The sequence below is a fragment of the Bombus flavifrons genome, chromosome 9 (genome assembly GCF_040668555.2).
Source record: "Bombus flavifrons isolate JBK064 chromosome 9, iyBomFlav1_principal, whole genome shotgun sequence".
In the NCBI taxonomy this organism is placed as follows: Eukaryota; Metazoa; Arthropoda; class Insecta; order Hymenoptera; family Apidae; genus Bombus; species Bombus flavifrons.
The window spans coordinates 11,787,640-11,800,687 of NC_138450.1; the positions used below are offsets into that span (position 1 = coordinate 11,787,640).

At 37.3% G+C, this 13,048-nt stretch overlaps 1 protein-coding gene and 1 long non-coding RNA gene across 3 annotated transcripts in view; one reads left to right on the top strand and one right to left on the bottom strand.

Moving 5' to 3' along the window:
- Positions 1-13,048, bottom strand: part of LOC138183118 (lymphotoxin beta receptor inhibitor) — a 201,786-nt gene that overhangs the window by 75,053 nt on the left and 113,685 nt on the right. The gene's annotated exons all lie outside the window — the stretch shown is intronic.
- The window catches only part of LOC138183169 (uncharacterized), a 40,206-nt gene continuing 27,595 nt past the window's right edge, over positions 438-13,048 (top strand). Inside the window, exon 1 of one of the 2 annotated variants that reach the window (XR_011174004.1) lies at positions 438-3,157. This is a non-coding gene — a long non-coding RNA (uncharacterized LOC138183169). The remainder of the gene's footprint in view (positions 3,158-13,048) is intronic. The other variant, XR_011174005.1, reaches the window with a different exon arrangement.

A 13,048-nucleotide genomic window follows, 5' to 3' on the forward strand; every position in this document is an offset into this window, starting at 1 on the left:
AGAGGGTTTCCATGACGACCGATTATCCGAGAGACCATAATTGCCGCGGTCCCTCGTTGCGGCTCTGGTAATTATTGCCTTTCGTTTTCACTTTGTAATCGCGGCGTTCTTCTTTAAAACTTTGGAATTCTTCCCGCTTCTTTTATATCGCCGCGAAAGTTTGATTGGATGGGTTATTAACCTTGGTATTCCCCTTGGGCAATTTTTAATACCGTCCTGTTGGTCCAACTTTTTCCTAGAACTTTGTTCTAGAGCGCACCGATTTTACGACGCTGTTTTATAATATTTTATAATATCTTATGGCATAACTTTCAGTTTCGTAACGATCTGACGAGCCTTGAAATTAGTATTTGTGGAATTTACTGGTGAAAAATGATCGTAAAAGTAGCACGGCTCGAATAAGTTTCTCGCGAAGAGCGAGACAATGTTCGCGAGCTTCTAAGCAAATCACGTAGACGCGTAACGTTGACGAGAGCAATAGAATCTACGAAACAATGGTTGCTGCGTGTCCCTTACTTTTCTCTTATCTTCACCGTTTCGAGTAAAAGCAGGTAACAGCGCGGTATCTTTTGTTACTGGCAACGGAGACGAGAAGGAACAGGGAGAAAAATTGGAGGAACGAGAACCAACGACTTTCTATCGAGTCAAGAGCTTATCGTCTCTCCTGTTTCGTACCATTCGCGCGAAAAACTCCATTTACTCGGACGTATTCCTTTGACACGATTTTTTGGTAATTTAACAAAGAATTCAACGACCCAAAACGTTTCTTTCTTCCGTCAAGATTAAGCACTCGATATAATTAAGTTTCAAGGTTGCGACGCTCTTCTCACGCTTGTTCAAGCAACGTGCAACATCAACGAAACTCGTAGTTGCTTCTCAGCGGGCACCTAATTTAACGCTTAACCCGAAGAAAAAACTGTCGCGATAAATCCTGGAAACAATCGAACAACCTCGAAAACGCGCTCTTCAACGTACAAACATCCTGAACGTTGCCTAGTTCCCTGGAAGCACAACGAGCTACGTTTCAACAAAGAGTACATAGGCGTAAGCCTGGCACCTCGTAATTGGCGCTCAGTCGTACGATCTACGATCGCGATGTTCGCACGCGATAACGATAAATCTCGAGGAAATAAGGTAGAATTGGAGGCAGGGTTAACCAAGAGAGAGAGAGAGAGAGAGAGAGAGAGAGAGAGAGAGAGAGAGAGAAAGAATGTCATGGCACGCATGAGTCTTATGAATTCTTTCACGAAACGAACAGGCCTGTCGCGCGCAGCCCGCAGGAGCGTAACAAAAGTCAGCTCTTTCGTAAATTATTTTCTGTAGCTCTGTGGATGTAGCGAAAAGAGAGAAAGAGACGGAGGTGGAGGACAGTTAAAAAGAAGGCGAAAATCGGAGTACAAACAGAATCGGATGAGAGGTGGACTAAGGGAATCGAGGGGCAAGGGTTTCCACGAGTGTTTAGCCTTGACATTCGCCTCCCACATCCTGTCAGCCGATCAGTGGTTCTCATATCAAGTCGATAATCGCGCCCAATTGCTTCTTCTGCGAGCAAATTTTGTTGACGTTGGAATTTTCTAGCGAATTATCGTCTCGTGCTATTGTTATATCGTTCTTCGAAATGTCCCTGTCGTGTTCGATGGCTTGGCATGGCTTCCCTTTTCCTATTCCAGTGTCGTTTTATGGCATAGAATAAAGAGGACGTTATTTTTTATGCAATCGATTGTTCGAGGTATGTATTTTGGTAGAAGTGGTGTTTCGCTGGGTGGAGAGAACGTAGGTACGAAATAATTCAATCATGAAACTCTGTCGTCGCATTGTAAATCGTTATGGCGATGCTGTTTGGTTAGTTTACGAAGAATTTGAACATTTCATTTGTTTTAAACGTTTAAGTGTACGTAAATGAGAACTGATGGCAATAAAATAGAATAAAAAGCAATTTTTCTGCTTGGAGCTGGTCGGCTCATCTTCCTCGACAATTTCTTCATTTGCATATTTTTTCTTCTGCGTTTCAGCGTTTCACCTTGACTTCCAACGGACGTTTTCCTCCTTAAAACGCCAGCAAACATTTATTCTCGGACGGCAGTTCTTTTCTTTCCAAAAATGTTAATAGAAGGAAGAAGAATTTGCATTACAACGATAACATTTTAAGAGAACGTCCTGTTTATGAAATAGTAAACCGCGGAGGCAAGAAAAGATCTTGGCTGGAACAAAGTTCAGTCTCGGACTTAGTATCGAGTCTAAAAACATTCGAGCGCAAACTATCGGATAACCTCAAACATTTTGTTTTGAAATATCAACCCTGTCGATTGGTATCGTCGATAGTCAACGTTATTGCACTTTATTTCAAATTATTATTTACATATAATATTATTATTAGAAAATATAATACACGATATGTAACACGGATTAAAAAGCAACAAATCTTAGCTAGAAATAACATTTTCAAAACGAATCATTCGATTCCCCGGTTCGTTGTCTCCACCTTTTTCGATCCCCTCGATTTCTATTTCGAAAACACTGAAAATTTGATTGCCTTTGCAGGATAAATTCCACGTTTCTAAAACGCTGAAAACTCGCTCTTTCTCCTTACGTAAGCCGTTAAAACGTTAAAACCAAACCTTTCTCCTTACATAAACCGTTAAACGTAAAAATAAAGAATCCTAAGACGATAAAAACAACCTTACGAATGTACGAGGCAAACAACCAGCAAATAGCAAGAAAAACAAAAGAAAAAAAAAAGAAAAAGAAGAGGAAGCTGGTTGAATAATTACGAGGATAGAAACGAGCAAGATCCTCTCGAGAAACGACAAATAAAAAATCTCGATTTAGAAAACATCCGGCAACGAGAGCGAATTAAGAACGAATCGCGCAACGAAACTCGATCGCGATTTCGTGGAAGAACGGTACTTTTCAGCTTGAACGTGGCCGGTCCTTAAAAGAAAACGTGCCAAGGACAGCAGCGATCAACGACGATTCTCTCTCTCTCTCTCCTTCTCTTCTCGTCTCTCGGTGGTCGAGATCGGTCGTTTATTAATTTACATGCGGACTCGGCCGAAGGCGCCAGCCGGATGGAGAACCGGAGGAGGATCGACGACGATGACGCGTTTAGTCGTTGCACTACCACGCTTCTGCTCTTCCGAGTTGCTCGCCTATAAACGTATGTATAATTAATATAGCTGGTAGCCACGGTTGCATCGGCGATTCGTTTTCACGGTCTTTGCACGTTTCAGTACGCGCATTATGCATTCGATATTGCGCAATACTTTGTCGTCGTTTGTTTTCTACTTAACCCACAATTAGCGCCGAGATACGTCGTTGTTTATCTGTTGAAACTTTGTTCTTCCCTTTTTACCATATACAGTTTCTTTCCGTCGTAGCGAGCTGCTCGCTTGTACTTTTTGCTGAATTATGCGGTTTAGTGACTTTTCCCGACTTTTAACCATTCTAGGCCAGTCTCTTTCTCTTTTAAAAGTCACGCCTTATCGCCAAAACGAGAGCTCTTAAGAGCTCGGGACGTTAAAAGGTATCTTTTATTTTTTTCCTTTTTTTTTTTTTTTTTTTGACGAAGCTACAAACTTAGAAATTTTTCATGGGAAATGAACTATTTTTCGATATTGAGAAGAATGATTTTCCTTGTTTCTTAACGTACGAAGACGAGAACGATAAATTAAATTTGAGAGGAGTTATTTTTCAGATTGGAATTGGTAGGAGGAGCTGGTCTTGTAGATGGATAACGCGTCTGTTGGTTTCCTTAGGAATTACAAAATATTTTGCTTCTTCGGTTTGTTTTCGCCACTACTATTTCACGCTATTTTTTACGTCTCAATTATCCTATTACATGTTTACTTCCTATTGTTGGTTGAATATAAAACAGGCGATTTTCTATTAATTATATCACGACATATCGCCTATGCTAACTAACGAATACATATTTATACCGTCTGTGTGTGTGTAGATCTATTAATTTAATCTATCAACTGATAATTAGATCCTATAATAAATTACTGGAACTTGCTTTTTTATTTTTCTTCGCTTCTCGGAAATTAATTGAAATTAATTGAATGAATTAAATATGGGAAAAATAGTCTCTGTTATCTTCTATCTTCGCACGACTAATATCGTATTTTATGAGTCAGTTATAATATCTATGTCTTCTACATCCAACAGCGATCATTATCTCACGTTTTTCTTTTTGGAATAAGGGAAGAAGAAAGGATATCTATGATTCAGTAAGAAAGAATGTTCGTAAATGATCGGTACGCGAAAGAGAATGCAATTGTGTCAGGTAATTTGCATGAGGTGCGTGCAGGTACCGCTCAGAAATTGAAGCTGACGAGATTTCTAATCGTGGATTCGTACCGCCACTTGTCACAGCCATTAATCCTTTCTCAGCTGGGCTGATTCCAAACGACTATAATTTTGTTTGCAACTTGTGTTCCTAATTTCACGTTATTCTGTATACTTCGTATTTGACGTTAATATCAATTTTATGACTAACGTTGCGGAAAATAATTCCAAGAAGAGCTACGGATCACTTTATACATAACGCACCTCATCTAACTAATACACGTAACTTTTCCTTCGTGCAAAGTACGCGATTAGATTGTTTAAAATATCCTTTATGAGGAATATTTTACAATACATATCAAGTCCGCTGTGATCTTCCAATATTTATATCTCAATCTTGCTCTCGTTCTTGGACAAATAAAACACGCTATTTGAATCTTTAATGTTGAAGTAAAATTGACAGAGGAAATCACGCGTATGTACGAGTAGGAAATTGTCTACCAACAATAATTTTCTCATACTTGCTCGAGCTTGAGACATTTTTTGATATCACGAGAATGTATAATCGGATGGAAAATGAGACTGTTGGACAGGATTATAGTAACGCAAAGACGAAATATACCAGATCAACGAATCAAATAAAATTCTTGAAATATAGGTATACACGTAGTTCACGTCTTTCATAGAAAGAAGACTAAAAAGAAAACACCCCACTGACCTCATTAAAGAAATAAAATAGTCAAACTCGAAAATGGTATCCCACTGGGAGTAGCTACCCACACGTTATTTAGCAATTAAGTTAGGAAAATTTACCAAATGTCCAGCTTGACAAATTGTAAAGTACAAATTCTTCAAATATAGGTATACACGTAGTTTACGTCTTTCATAGAAAGAAGACTAAAAAGAATATACCCCACTGACCTCATTAAAGAAATAAAATAGTCAAACTCGAAAATGGTATCCCACTGGGAGTAGCTACCCACACGTTATTTAGCAATTAAGTTAGGAAAATTTACCAAATGTCCAGCTTGACAAATTGTAAAGTACAAATTCTTCAAATATAGGTATACACGTAGTTTACGTCTTTCATAGAAAGAAGACTAAAAAGAATATACCCCACTGACCTCATTAAAGAAATAAAATAGTTAAACTAGAAGATGGTATCCCACTGGGGGTAGCCATCCACATTTTATTTAGCAATTAAGTTAGGAAAATTTACCAAATGTCCAGCTTGACAAATTGTTAAGTACAAATTCTTCAAATATAGGTATACACGTAGTTTACGTCTTTCATAGAAAGAAGACTAAAAAGAAAACACCCCACTGACCTCATTAAAGAAATAAAATAGTCAAACTCGAAAATGGTATCCCACTGGGAGTAGCTATCCACACGTTATTTAGCAATTAAGTTAGGAAAATTTACCAAATGTCCAGCTTGACAAATTGTTAAGTACAAATTCTTCAAATATAGGTATACACGTAGTTTACGTCTTTCATAGAAAGAAGACTAAAAAGAATACACCCCACTGACCTCATTAAAGAAATAAAATAGTCAAACTGGAAGATGGTATCCCACTGGGAGTAGCTACCCACACGTTATTTAGCAATTAAGTTAGGAAAATTTACCAAATGTCCAGCTTGACAAATTGTAAAGTACAAATTAAATAATAATAATAAAAAAAAAACATAGTTTGCGCGACTTCTGAGTCACGTGATATTGCGAAGGATTAATTTCACTGCATCAACCTCGCTACATTTTCAGACCTTTACTCCAATTCCGTCATTCGTAAATTCTCCTCATCCATCATTCGTCACCGTATTTTCAAGGAATTATACCACAAGATTCCTATTTTAATTTCAGTTACAAGGTTTCGCTAGTATTCCTCTATTTTTCACGCGTTTGTGTAAGCCACTTGGTGCACCTTGCACGAGTAGTCATTCGTCGTTAGATCATACCGATCGTAAGCGATACAAAATCTTCGAAGTTCGTGCCGGGATCTGGGCGGATCCGATGCAAATCGCACGACGGTCGATCAAAGCGTTCACTTGCCAGTCGATCTTAAGCATTCCAGTCGATTGACTCATCGACGATCGTTTCAAGATAAAGATCGACATCTCCAGGATCAAGATCGAGGAGGTGATCGATGTCGCGTGTACGCGTCGATCGACGTTTGACACCGTTTCATCGCTGTCATATCTTTTCTTTTAATATTGTTATTTATTTGTACAATCCACGTCATGTAGTTTAGAACGACGTGCGATTTACATTCTCCTTGTTCACAACGTAGATAAATCCGAGCAACTTAAATTAAAATTATCAAAATTCTACTGGCTCATTGGCAGACGTTCAAACTGAATCGTGCAGAGTAAAATAATGCTATATAAAATCATATTAAAACCTGTTTTGACCTATGGGATCCAACTATGGGGAGCAGCGAGTCATTCCAACATAGAAATTCTCCAACGATTCCAATCAAAAACTATAAGATCCTTAAAAGATGCACCTTGGTATGTTACCAATGAAACAATACATCGCGACCTTGAAATACCTACAGTTAAAGAAGAAATATCCAAATTCAGTAACAGATATAACATAAGAATTAACAATCATCAAAACCCACTAGTTACTCAATTAATTGACTCGATGGATAAGATCTAAAAAGACATTAGTCTCTAGATTTAAACATTAGATTCAGCTAGAATTCACGTTATTTACATTATAGTACCACGCCAGAATAATTTACCTATAATTCTCAATGAGAATTGATTGTAAAATTCTTCCAAATAAAAAAAAAAAAAAGAAGAACATTCTCCTTGCCTACGATATGCATTTAGAACATACTTACGCTATAGCTGCAACGTAATCACGTTACTTACCATTATCTTCCTTATTAAGCTATTAACCCGTTGCCAAACTATCTTCCATTCTAATAAACGTTTTCACTCGAGGAAGTAAATTTATTTTGCTATTTGGTAGCTGTCTGTTTTCTTTCTTAGCTACATTTATTTTAGGATTTAAAGTCTGTTACGAATACTTTATCGTCAAGTGCAGGTTTCTCCTAACTTTCACACGCGAGAATTCTAACTGTTCGATTTAAATTCGATTAGATCTATTATGGAATTATATGGGACATATTATGGAATATATAAAATTAGTGGAATATAAAAAGAATAGAGAAAAAATAACAACAGCTATGAAAAATTAAATCGTCGGTGTTTGAGAAATAAATTTTCTACAGTCTCAAATATCGTATTTCTACCAATATTAAATTTCTCTAAAATGTTCAATTCTCCAGTTCTCAGACTTTTAGATTTTTAAACTTTCATTGGAAATTCCTAAATATTAAATCACGGACGCATGGATCTTGAAATTTTCAAATATCAAAATTTTCCAAATACTCAAATTTCCAAACTTTTTAATTGCTAATTGTATTTAGACTTTTAAATTCTCGAGTTTTTACATTTGCACGTCGTTTTCGTTCCTCGACCTTCGGTCGGTTAAGTTAATTAAATTTATCGACTATAATTGGAACGATAGAATTCCCACGAAGAATTCTTTCCTTAAGATCGGAAGAAAATTCCAAGGCTGAATCAATTCGACAAGTTTCTGACGTAAATTCGTCCGATAAACCGTGCTAATTGAAAACGGATCATTGAAACGCAGAGTTTTTTACGTGCCCGATACCATAAACTATTCGTCTGTGATTTATCTTATTGAGTCGCTAAATCACGTTTTAGAATCTTGTTTTTCTCAGCTGTGATAGGCGTTTGTTGCCAATTACGAGAATCGTGTTTACCGAGCGATACACATGAATGCAACTTGTAGTTTCCATCTCATCTGGGTTACGCAAGCGGGTTAACATCGCAGTGAATTGGTTCGGTGTTAGGCAAGTTGCTATTACGCTTTGTTACATTCATACACTGCACGATATTACACATTGCTATACATTGTGTTTGATTCTTCAAATAGGAAGAATAAATATGCTTACTGTTTATACAGACGCAAGTGAAAATATTCGAACACTTGCAGAAGCTTTTTACGAATAAATTATGTGTGTTATTACGAAAACATTGCGAAATGTTATTAGTATTAGGTTGTCCGAAAAGTTCCTTTCGTTTGATAAGGTGATAATAGATGAACAACAATTTCTGTTTTATATTATTTTATTGAATTACGATCCATTTCGTTCTATTTCTATTATTATGTTCCTGCATAATTTAATAAACTAATATAAAACAAAAAACATTGTGCGTCTATTATTTCCTTATAAAACGAAAGAAACTTTTCCGACAACCTAATACTTTAATGAGACTCGACATTGGCGAAGTTGGAAACAAATTTGAAAATACGTAGAAACTACAAGACGCGTAGCAACAGCATACGAATGCTAGTAGTGTATAAATCAAGGAAAAATCAAAGATCAAAAGCGATATTTTTGTGACTAGAATATTATTGTCAATTGTGTCTTAGAGACTCTGTAGTTAGTCCATGAATGTCCTATTAGATTCTTCAAATAGGAAGATAAAATGTTTACTGTTTATACAGACGTAGGTAAAAATATTCCAACACTTACAGGAACTTTTTACGAATAAATTATGTGTGTTATACGAAACATTCGAAATGTCATTAATACTTTGATGAGACCCGATTATCATTACATTGGCAAAGTTGGAGACGAATTTGAAAATACGTAGAAACTACAAGATGTATAACAACAGCATACGAATGCTAGTAGTAAAGTGTATAAATCAAGGAAAAATCAAAGATCAAAAGCGATGTTATTGTGACTAGACTGGTTTGAAATATTATTGCCTATTTGACTCGCGTTTTAGAGACTCCGTAGGTAGTCTATGAATAAGTAATTTTCGTTATAAATTGTCCCATAACTTTGGCTAAAAGCTTTGTAAAATCAGGATACATTGTTAGAAATTTCGTGGAAAAATTGCGCTATAATCTGTTTCGCTCTCGCAAATGTCGATATATTTCGCGTGGAATTTTCACTCTGGCTTGGAAAAATGATCGGAGTAACGAAAGCATCTTCTAAATGCGCGATTGTACTCGATATCGACGATCGATCGAAAGAAAGCCGCGAGTGGTGAACGTTCAATTCGCAATGATGTCAGCGGACCTCGCCTAAGTACCTACAATCGTGAAAATAGACATGAAATAACGCCGATTAAACCGTGAATGATCGCAACCACGATGATCGTCGTTTTGCTCGGGGTAATTGATGCGTTGTCGTTTCGCGGTGATTCTCTTTCTCTCGTCCCACCGAGATTGCGCAACGCGATCATTGCGTACGTTTGCGTAACGAGCCTCGATTTTTCGTAACTTATCCGGTTCGCCACATGGAACACGGAACACATTGTTCATCTTGAATAGTCACGGAATAATTGTGGATAATAGTAGAAACGGCATAACGATATTCGTCTGCAATTATTATCGCATCTACGAATAAACAAATCGACTAATGACACGTGAATCCTCTCACGCTTACGTTACAATACTGTCGTTACCTATGCTATTACATTGAAAAATGTTATCGACTAATTAGACAGATACTATAGGTCGAGATAAGAAAAAAAGAAAAAGGTCAGATAAACGTGTGTCAGTGGAAGCATTGTTAGAATTACAACAAAGAAAGAAAAAGAAGAAAAAAGAAAAAATGGCATATGGGAAGAGCGGTAACGAACGTGCGTTACTACGATGCAAAATGTTAATAGATCGGGAATATTTAGATTCAATAGCATTCAGACGATATCGTAATAATTTTACGACTTCAACTTCGCCAATAATAAATGAGAACTTCAAAGAGTAATAAATTCAATTTCATGCCATTGGAAATCTTGCATTGACACAAATGCTGAATATTTTGAAATGGAGTCGTAGTTAGAGTCGTAGAAGTATTACGACAACTTCTGTCTGCATATTTCATACGATCTGTTTTCTTGCTATAAATTTTTTCCTTTAACAATGCTTCCAGCGACATACGTCTGTATGACATTTTTTCCTTATCTTAACTTATCGAATATAGCGACAGCGTTTGGTCGAAAGAAACTGGGACAATTCTCGTATTTGTTTTCGGCAAAACTAATCTTAAGTTTCAACGCATTATGTTTTCCTTGCAGAAACATCTTTCTTTGCAAGAAACTATCGAACGAACGCAAAAGTCGTAGGCCCTCTTTTACAATTTTCTTCCATTCGTACGTAATATATGCATCGCGAATTAACAAATTAATTAATTCGAAATATTTGCCCCGTTTCGTATTCGAATTTCTGTCAAGTTTCGCGCCCCGGAAGAACCACGTTCGCACATTTTCGTATATCAGCGACATTCCGAAACTGCTGTGCGACTAAAACGTGCTGCATCGACCTGAATGAGCGATGATCTGTCGGTGTGAGATCTGGAGAGTACGCCGCGTGCGCACGAACTTCCCGCTCCAAGTTAACGTTAATAATTCGTGCTCGCTATTATTTCGTGAGATCTGGCTATGATCTATCGTCACCGATGCATCATAAAGTTGGCGTTTTAAATAGAACAGCATCAACCAAGCGGTTGGAGGAAAACCTGAGAAATTATGTCGACCGAAAGTAATTATATACAGGGTGGTTGGTAACTGGTGGTACAAGCGGAAAGGGAGTGATTCTAGGTGAAAAAAGAAGTCGAAAATATAGAATAAAAATTTTTCGTTTGAGGCTTTGTTTTCGAGAAAATCGACTTTGAATTCTCGCTCGGTACGCGTGCACTTTATCACGTCTCGTTATAACGAATCTCACTGTACATCGTTGTCTCGATAGAAAAATTTAAAAAAAAAAAGAAAATTAAAAAAGAAATTTTTATTCTATATTTTCGACTTCTTTTTTCGCGTAGAATCATCCCCTTTCCGCTTGTACCACCAATTACCAACCACCCTGTATATGAACGCTTGAGAAAAAGACTAAAACTATTGCGCGCATCTTTAGGACTAATAATTGATAAAAACAAGATTCGCATCTGAGAAGCTCAACGATCAACAAAGGACGTTCGTCGAACAGAAGGGACCAATCGTTTAAGAAAAAAAGAAACTGTTCCCTTCGACAATGGAAATATGCAGAAGCAAGTTGACGACTTATACGGTAGACGATAGAAAAGGAATTGCACGGTACACGGTAAAATAGGAATTTTTGCTCCGCAGGAACCGAGCTGAAATATCCAAATTCAGTAACAGATATAACACAAGAATTAACAAAACCCATTAATTACCCAATTTTACTTGACACGACGAATCAGATCCGCAGGCTAAAAAGACATTAGCCTCTAGATTTGAACATTAGATTCAGCCAGAACCAAACATACGATGATTATTTATTATTTACGTTATAGTACCACGCCAGAATAATTCTCAATGAGAATTGATTGTAAACTACTTTCAAATAAAAAAAAAAAAAAAAGGAACCGAGCAGTTCCCCTTGACCGGCTAAAGCAGGCGAACAGTAGTTTACGAAAAGTGCACGTGAGGATGGCGAAGGAAACGAAACGGAGTCACGAACACGTGCGGCGGTGTTAATTTTCTGCTGGTGGTGACCGTGACACCAGGCCGCGATTTTGCCTCGAATCTCCTCGCACTGTGCATATTTCTGCCCATCCGCAGCTTGCCACTGACTCACTTCCTCCATTCTGCATAGACATTTCGCGTGTTTTGTCATCGATCAAAGTGCGAACTCGCCGTTAACGTTCATTTATTCGGAACAAGCGATAACCAAGAGTAGAAGCAAAGGAAGAACGGAAGTAATCGCTATCGATGATGACACGATAATTATTTTGCCTTCGAGTTCTACCGTACGATTCGTTGATACACAATCGAGAAATTGTTTTATCGTCTGAGATAGCACCGTTAGACAAACTTCCATGTTCGTTGCGAGGAATAAGGAAATTTATACGATTCGGTGATCGTTCAATTTTTGTTATTAGAATATTGGAACATTTGGACCTTGTTACTACGTGTCTTTCTACAGAGAAATTGTTTCCACGCTACGAGCTTTTTGGAAATCTCAGCGCTTCTCAAACAGATCTTAATCCGTACTCAGATAAAACAGATAAATAGATCTTTGACGTTCTGGAAATATTTATAAAAACGACTATATTAATTTCCAATAGAATTCTTCGCGATTTTAAAAATAAAATCGGTTACAAATTGCGAGTAAAACTAGTTTCCAAAAGCATCGTCGCAGTCGTTCGTTCGCAAAAGGCAGGAATAACGAGGGGCACGAGGAGAGAAGGTTACTGCACGCACCCACCGCAAACCCAGGTGTTCAAGATTAATAGAAACAGTTCGATCAGCTGCTGCCGGTAAAGATAAAATCGGTCATTCTTTCACCTCTGTCTTTGTTGTCCGTTGGTTAATTCGAAGAGAATGCTCTACACGTACTGGAGCACGAACGTTCACATTTCAATGATTCCCTTTTCCAGCAATATACGGATGTCCTTTTTCGGATAGATAGCCTATCTATCTGGTAATTGTAGTGTTCGGTGCAACGTATATCTTTACACGCTGAATTCAACGCCGTACTGTCGCTCGGTATTTGAACACTTACTACAGAATGCATTTATGTATACATAGTGTGTTTTATGTAGGTAAATTGAAATTTCATTATCATTGTAACGAAACAGGACTGTCACGACCATATTGGTAGCATTTGGTAAATAATTTGGAAATTTTTTTTTATTATTTAATTTTTACTTTACAATTTGTCCAGCTGGACAGTTGGTAAATAATTTGGA